Here is a 9,179-nt window from a genome sequence, read left to right on the forward strand (position 1 = left end):
CATGGGTTTACATAATCAATTCCAATGAGTGCAAAATCTATGATGGAAGTCAGGGTGTTATCTCAATGTCCCTGAGCTTCTATTTCCTCAGCTAAAAAATAAGGATAAACAATGATTTCCTTTTATGGTGATAAAAATTAAATAAAAACATATATAAAATTTCTGGCTGAATTATAAGGCAAAAAAAAAATGTTCAAAGAATAAAGGTTCTGATCATATAGAGATAAGGCAAAGAATAAACTGTACTCTAAAATTCATAAACTTGTCCAACATAATATGATTTTGAATTATTGTAGAAGTTAGGATTCTAACCTCAAAACTAAACAATTGAACATTTTTATGTTAGATCAAAGGGCAATGCAAGCATATTGCTAAACACTCTGAATCTCTCCTTGTCAATCACCCAACAGGGCTGGCATTTTTTTGTGACTATTTTTAATTCCTGTAACTAATATTTAAATTTCTAAGATTAATGCTATGTAGAAATTTTAGCATTGTTGACTTTCTTCATTCTGATTTTCAATTACTTCATTCATCATTTTAAGATACTGTCTACCTGCTTTCTGTTGATATACTGACTTAAAGAAGCTGACAAGGAAAATAGGAGAATTCACCAGGGAGCACCAAGCCACAGTTTAAAAAAAAAATAAAATGCTAAAACCTCAATTCTCAACAAGCAAGAGCTAATTAAAACAAGTTCAGGTTATATTTTGTTCTAAAGAAATCTCATATGAAAATTGAAATCCATGAAGTATATCAGTGCCTTTAAAATTTCAAATTGTTCCATAGTATATGAGTCAGAGATATGTAATGAATCCAAAGAATGCAATGGAATTGGGGACCCTATTGCATATGACAGTAAATTTTCAATGATAGCTCATTACTAATAAATAGAAAATATGAACAGTTGCTACATCAGAATCCAAATACTAGTCAAAATCCTATATTATTATATTTTCTTTTATTAATATTGCATTACATGCCCAGTAATGGACACATCATAAGATGTTAAAAATCTACTTACGTAATGTAGAATAAAAATAGAATTTTCCCCCCTGTGTCTTGATTGTAACCAGAAAATATATTTGAGATGAACATACAGTATATCTGGTTATTGGGAACCTACTGTTGTGTGTGAATGTGTATAGAGTAGGTACACTTTTTAAAAATGTCTTAAAATTGCTTTTTAGATAAATGAAACCTCAGTGAATTTGAGAGATTTCATTTGGAATTCTTATAATCCTGTCAACAATAAAAATAAGACTTAGATCTACTTTATAGTTATAACCTAGAGTGAGAAATGTAACATGTGCCTATACGTAACATTGTCTTAATAAAATATTTCTTTGGTAAGTACTGAATGCTATAGGAGCTTTTAAAAGAGAAAAACATCTCTACTAGATAAACTAAGTAGAAATATTCTTCAAATTTTAAATATTGGTCTCATAAATGAGAATAGGGGCAGACAATGATTTATTCTTCTATCTGACAAAAACATTCATAGATAATCCAGAAAAGATGGGTTCAAATTTTCTCAAAGTTTAGCAATTGCAAACTAAAAATTACAAAGAAGTGAAAAATAGTCATGAGGTTTGGTTTTTTTAAGAGAATAAAAAATATCAAACTTCGTTATCTTCAAATTTACATTTTACTGGTAAGTAGTGTAGTTTATTAAGTTCTGAGAGATTGTTCTGCATGCAAAATTATTTACTCTGACAAAGTATCAGTCTCATTTAATAGCAAATAAATACTGACTTGGGATTTCCCTGGTGGCTCTGTGGTAAGGAATCTGCCTGTAATTCAGGAGCCACAGGAGACACGGGTTCGATCCCTGTGTCAGGAAGATTCCCTGGAGGAGGACATGGCAACCTGCTCCAGTATTCTTTCCTGGAGAATCCCATGGACAGAGGAGCTTGGCTGGCTACAGTCCATAGGGTTGCAAAGAGTTGGACATGACTAAAGCAACTTAGCACACAGATACTGACTTACAAGTTTAAGAACTCAGAAAATTCCATCCCCAGACCTTCTTTCAGGGAAAAATAAAAATATAGATAGATAGATAGAGATAGAGAGTATATTGTAGCAAAGCAAAAAATAGAAACAATTGAATCTAAAAATGATATGAGATAAAAGAAATAAAGAAAAAATAAATATAATGATTTGAATTTTCTCAACTTGGAATTAAAGATCAATGATTATTTCACAGAGAGCACAATAAATGTTCCTGCACAGCATAATACAAAACAAATTAAAACCAACAAGTAAAAATAGCTTACTAAAAATAACCATTCAAAGCCCATCGGTTATATGATTTATCATCAGTACAAAAGAGATGGGGCTTCTAGCTTTTGCTTACAATATGGGGAGCTAAAAGGAGCACTCCTCCCCACTCTACAATGAAAAAGATCTGAGTTAATTTCAGATTAACTATTAATTAATTATTGTCTCAAACCCTTCAAATTTCTAAGGTCAGAGAACAGCCAACTTGCATCAACTCTTGGGAGAGACAATAGATGCAGAGAAGGAAGCACAAGGACATGGCCAGCAATGTTGATGGAACTGGACACTGGTGAAAAGAGAAGCTAGAATAGCTGACAAATTAGTAAAAACTGTGTAGCAACATGAAACCTCTGGGAGATAAGAAACTGGGGAGTCACAGGCTCTTATTCTATTAAAGGCATCAGTTGTTCCCAGAAAAGATTGGAAACAGACCCAAGAAGTGAGGCATCCCTGACAGAAGAGAACAGCTATGTGAGAGGTCAGACAGTACGACAAAGCCTTGTCTTCTCTGTATTCGTTTGTTAGGACTCTCATAGCAACACGAAGCATATGGAATGGCTTAAATAAAAGGTTTTCTGTTTTATTTTTCTTCCTCACAGTTCTGGAGGCTAGAGGCTAGAAGTCTGAGATCTAAGTAAGTTCCTACTTTCTGCCTCTCTCTTAGCTTCTAGTGGTTGGCTGGCTGAGTTTGGCTTCCTTGGAATGTAAATTCACCACCTTGTTCTCTGCCTTCATGGAGTTCTCCCTTTGTGAATCTGTGTTTTGTATCTAAAGTTTTTCCTTCTTAAAAGGATGTGAGGACTTCTCTGATAGTCCAGTGGTTAAGAATCTGCCTACCAATGAAAGGGACATAGATTCCATCCCTGGTCCAGGAAGATCTCACATGCTGCAAAGCAATTAAGCCTGTGTGCTGCAACTGCTGAGCCCAAGCTCTAAAGCCAGTGCTCTGCAACAAGAGAAGCCACCTCAATGAGAATCCCGTGCACCACAATTAAAAACTAGTTCCCACTCACTACAACTCCAGAAAGTCTTTGTGCAGCAACAAATACCCAGGACATCAAAAATAAAATTTAAAAACAAGCAAATAAATACATAAAAATTTTTTAAAAGGACATGAGTCATATTGAATTAGGGCACATTCCAATAACCACATTAACTTTTTTTTTAACCTTAATAAAGATTCTATCTCCAAACACAGTCACATTCTGAGCTGCTGGGAGATAGGACCCCAACATGTTTTCTGAGGGACAAATTCAACCTACAACATTCTCTATCTACAGCAGACAGCACAAGTCTTGATCAGTGGGAAAGGTGAGAACTGCAATCCTTAGGTCATTAGTGAAAATTCATTATGAATGGCAAAGGGAACAGGAAGCAAATCCTACTGTGGATGAGAGACATCCATGCTGAATCCACAAACATGCTAAATCCACAAACATGGCTAAGAGAGGGACAAGAGAACTGGGTAGCCCACAACTCATAGACCCAGTGACGCAATTGCATGCACAAGTCTGAGGCTTTGTCAGAAAAACAAGGAACACACCACTCATCACAAGATAACAAGAAACAGATAACAAGTAGAAACATAATATTGCTGACGAAGGGGCAAGAGAGGAACAAGAACATGTAGAGATACTGTGTTAAAGGCACTGCAAACTGAAAATCAAAACCTCAGAATCCAGCATTTCTTTGGTAAACCATCCTCTGCCCTGCCTACAAGCTATCTTTACAGAATTTTGAAATCTGATGTGCAATGATAGTAACCATAGCAACAAAAATATCAATCCTAACCCAAGTCCTAAGTCTATTAAATGAAATCCTGCTATAAAGGTCTAGTGGAAGGAAAAGTGTACACATACCCAGATATGAACATTATCTCAGTCTAAGCTGCTCCCCCAGAAAATGTCTGCCTGTCATCAAAAAATTCTGGCATAAGAAAACCAAAATAAAACAGATTCTGAAGAGACAAAATGATCATAAGAATGAGACTCATACGTGACACAGACATAAAAGAATCAATAGGAAATTTCAAATAATCATGGTTAATAAGTTTAAGGCACTAATGGAAAAGGTTGACAATATGCTGTTTGTTATGCAAATTGCCACAAAAAATTAAATACTATTTCAATATATAAGAGATGAACAATTGGAATTTAAGTCTTTTTTAAAGAAAATAATACCCTTTACAATAGTACTAAAGAAGAAAAAGAAAGGAGGGCAGGCAGGGAGGAAGGAAGTTTTCCTGACTGAATTCTATCACTCTACAAATCCACATATCCAAATGCTAACTCCCAGTTCCTAGAGTACTTGGAGATAAAGGCCTTTTAAAGAGGTTCCTTGGTTAAAATGCAGTCCTAGGTTGGGCCCTAATCCAAGCTGACTGGTGTCCTTACAAAAAGAGGAAATGAGGATACAAAGGAAGGATGCATGTTTACAGAGAAAAGACCATATGAGGACACAGCTAGGAGGCAGCCATCTGCAAGCCAAGAAGAAAGGCCTCAGAAGAAACTAAACCTGCTGATACTTTGATTTTAGACTTATAGCTTCCAGAACTACGAATGAATAAGTTTCTGTTATTTTAAGCCATCTAGTTTGTGGTATTCGGTTGTGGTATCTAGAAAAACTAACACAGAGGGAAGGAAGAAAAACAGAAAAGTAAAAACAAAAGAAATGTTGAGATATAACTCCAAAAAATTATCTATAGAATGTGTACAAAGAATGATGAAACATTAAGGAAGAAATTAGAGAATATGTAAATTTATGGCAAGAGATATTGTGTTCATGAAATGGAAGGCTCAATATGATCAAGAGGTCATTTCTACCCAATTTGATTTATAGATTCAACACAATCCCAATAAAAATTCCGAGGGACAGAGAAAAAGTCCCTCACTGAATGAGTTTTAAAAGTTCAGTGGAAATGAAAATATGTTTAATTCTGTCAGGATTGCTTGTTTAAATAGTCAGTCATTTTGTCATTTAGTATTTATATTGATATAAATACTATAAATGAAACCAAAGAAAAAATTAAAAAATAGCCACTGCTTACAAGAGAAAATTAAAATTCATTCAAATTCATTACATCAAAAACATAAATTTTTTGAAGATATGTTAAATGGTAAATTCTATAGTAATGAAAATTAAGCTTAATTTAAAATACCCCCTAAAACTGCCTAGACACATAATAGAAGTTGATTAAGACATAGCTCATTAAATGAGCATGCTACCTTTGGAAATATGAGAAGGAGTCAAGGAATTCCTCAGATAGGTAACCTGTATCTCCCTAGGAAAGAATACTTTGGTTCCCTCCTTTGTATCCCTTGTGCAACTCATAAGAAGGGAGATTCTACTTGTAGGGGAAAAAAGTGAAGAGAATTCCAGGACAAAGCCATGGTTATCTAAGGGTGAAACACTTAAAAAAAAAATTGGGGGGAATGGAAAATAATGCAATGAGCTAGGAATTGGAGTTTGGAAAGTGAAGTAGTAAGAGAAGAGCTGACCTTCAAAAAATAAAGAATACCACAAAGATGGGGGCTAAATGAATTATATGTATTCAGAATGCAACTGACTCCTAAGGGCATATTGAATTAGAGTGAAAATAGAGACTGAATTCCAGTCAAGGTTAATAAACTGTCAAGTTTTCCAAAATGACACGATCATGAAGAAAAACAAAATCCATAGATAAAAAAATGGAAATGTGGATTTGATGTTCAAGATACAGATCTTAGGCTAGGAAAGTAGGTATCAGTTATAACTGAAGCAATAAAAATAGCTGTCATTAACAAGTACATTTTATAGACGTAAAGGGAACGGCACATAAGTAGAACTTGGGGGCACACCAGCATATGAAGTACTGTCAGGACAAGGGAAGACAGATTAAGAAATGGAACTGAGAGAAAGCAATCAGCACAAAAGCCAAATGTGAGAACATCAAAGAAGGTCGGATTCAACTAAAAGATCAAGCAGAGGAGAGATAGACCAGGTCATTGAATTTGGCAATTCAAAGCTCAAGTGTAATTTTAAAGAGAATATTTATAAGGACTTAATATCCTCAATTTAAACTAGATGAACTGGGACTAGTTGAACTTTAGTGTTCTTTCCAGAAATAACAATTCTGTTATCTTGGATCTTGGTTCTGAATCTGGAATGTCTTAGTTATATTGTTTTCCTTCAGTTGCAAAAGTGATATATTTGAACATTCATTCATTCTAACTACAGTAATTGACGGTATGTGCATGTCTATATCTATGTACCTTCAGAAAGTTTAGTTTACATAAAATTATTTGGGGGAGTTTCGAGGATAAAGCAAGTCACAGTGTCACTATTTTTATTCAAAAGATCTCAACCAATAATCTACTTGGCATTCACTATTTGTCATTTTTTGGAACACAGAGATTGGTAAGGAATAAGAAGTATGGTTAGTTTTACTTAAGATAATCTTTAGTAACTTTTATAAAATTCGTTGTTCCTAATAATATCTAACTGTAGAGAAACAAGTTCATCTAAAAAAAAAGCATTTACTTTATTTCCCAAATTACATCTGTGTAGTTATCATGATTTTGAAGACTGTGAAACTATAATTTAAGCAGTAACTTACTGTGTCAGGAATTGGTTATACCATTCTGTATTAATAATCTGATGCTTCCTACTCAATTCATTTCAACAATAAATAGTTATTTTCCATTACAAACAGCTAATTATAATTACTTATTAGTATCCTTTGCTAATCTCATAAACATATTTGTGGTACTTACCATAGCTATTAAGCATATTTAGCAAAAGCAAGATGGATTTTAAATGTTTCACATAGAAAAACTCTGAGAATTGGACAATCTCTTTATTCTTGGAATGATTAATTATAGAGTTTGTGTGTGCTAAGTCACTTTACTCCTGTCTGACTCTTTGTGACCCTTCGAACTGGAGCCCACCAGGCTCCTCTGTCCATGGGATTCTTCAAGCAAGAATACTAGAGTTTGTAGCCATGCCCTCCTCCAGGGAGTCTTCCCAATCCAGGGATTAAACCCATGCTTCTTTTGTCTCTTGCATTGGTAGGTGGGTTCTTTACCACCAGTACCAGCTGGGAAGCCCATTATAGAGTTTACTCTGGGATAATTACCTTCGGCATTTTCTGGTATATTTCTCATTTATATGTGTAGATTTTTAGTAGGTTGCTGCTACTGCTGCTAAGTCGCTTCAGTCCGACTCTGTGCAACCCCATAGACGGCAGGCAGCCCACCAGGCTCCCCCGTACCTGGGATTCTCCAGGCAAGAGTACTGGAGTGGGGTGCCTTTGTCTTCTCCATTTAGTAAGTTATCCTACCATAAATAAATGAATGTTTTAACAAACTATAAAACCTACTGTATGTATGAGAACTGTTTTTCTCCTGTTGTCATCTCAATTGAAGGATTATGAAATCTACAGTATTTTTTTAACTACTTTGAAGTATGACAGATTTTCATAATAGTATTTCTAATAAGTGTAGTTCCTTGATAAGGCTTAATATAGAAAAATTCCCTGGCAACCTTTTCACTAAAATAATTATGGACATTATTGCTTCTTGGAAAACAAGTTTATAGTGGAAATTTATTTTAGAGATACAGAAGTAAACATGTAAAATTCCTTCCAAGTAAGAGCAAAGAATAAAGATTTCAAAATAAGCTTTGAAATCTCATGTAAAACAACAGTATCAGTTCATAGTTCTAATTTTCAAGAAATAATATATTCTTATATGTGACATGATATATTCTTTTTATATACAAATTTTGATCTACAAAAATCTGTTAAAATTATACAAATAAACCCCAAAGGTAAGGTTTGCTACTAAAATATGATCAAATTTTAGCACTTAGGCTATTTTTCCTTTAGTTTAAATTTTAAATCAGCTGAATTCTTTTATACATCTGAAAATAAAATTTTTTATTATTTTAATGTATCTACACATAACAAACATCAGAGAGATTTTTAGAACATATTTGAGGTTCTCTTGCATGCTGGAAAGAATGTAATATTGGTTTGAAGAACTTCTGCTTCTACAACTAAATGGTTGTGTGATATCTAGGAATGTGTTCACACTTTCTGAGAGTTTCTGTGTTATTAAATGAAGTGATGATAAAGATACTTATCTGATAAATCACATAAAAGGATTAAAATGACATAACATTTAAACATGCTTTGTAAAGTACAAAATGCCAAATAAAGTACTAAAAATTTTATACTCAAGTCCAGTATGGAATCTTTTAAATGGAAAAAAATGTATCTGAAATTTGGAATATTCAGAAATGTATAGCTATAGATTGGTGAGTTAACAGAAATCTGTGGAGGAGTCGGACCAACAACTGAGTAAACAAAAAAAAATTCAGAATGAAAGAATTGCACTTAATTATGGAACATAAACCTCTAGGGGCTCAGACAGTAAAGAATCCACCTGCACTTCAGGAGACCTGGGTCCGATCCTTGTGTCAAGAAGATCCTCTTGAGGAGGACAAGGCAACCCACTCCAGTATTCATGCCTGGAGAATCCCACAGGCACATGAGTCTGCCAATCTACAGTCCATGGGTTGCAAAGAGTCAGACAAAACTGAAGCAGATTAGCATGCATGCAATTTTTATATGGTAAGTTACAGTTTTCTTTAGGCATCACAATAATGGATGAGTAAAAGAAGATGATCTTCTTTTAAGACGCCATCTATCATCTTCACTCAATAATCAGGACAAAACAACATTGGAAATGTATGCCCATGAAATAGCCATAATCAAGAATATTTCAAACAAAGCCTAATGGCTGTGCCTAGATTCAAAATCATGTGACATACAGGGCTAGATGAAGCACAAACTGGAATCAAGATTGCCAGGAGAAAGATCAATAAACTCAGATATGCAAATGACACCACCTTTACAGCAG

Source organism: Cervus canadensis, chromosome 7 (genome assembly GCF_019320065.1).
Source record: "Cervus canadensis isolate Bull #8, Minnesota chromosome 7, ASM1932006v1, whole genome shotgun sequence".
Lineage (NCBI taxonomy): Eukaryota > Metazoa > Chordata > Mammalia > Artiodactyla > Cervidae > Cervus > Cervus canadensis.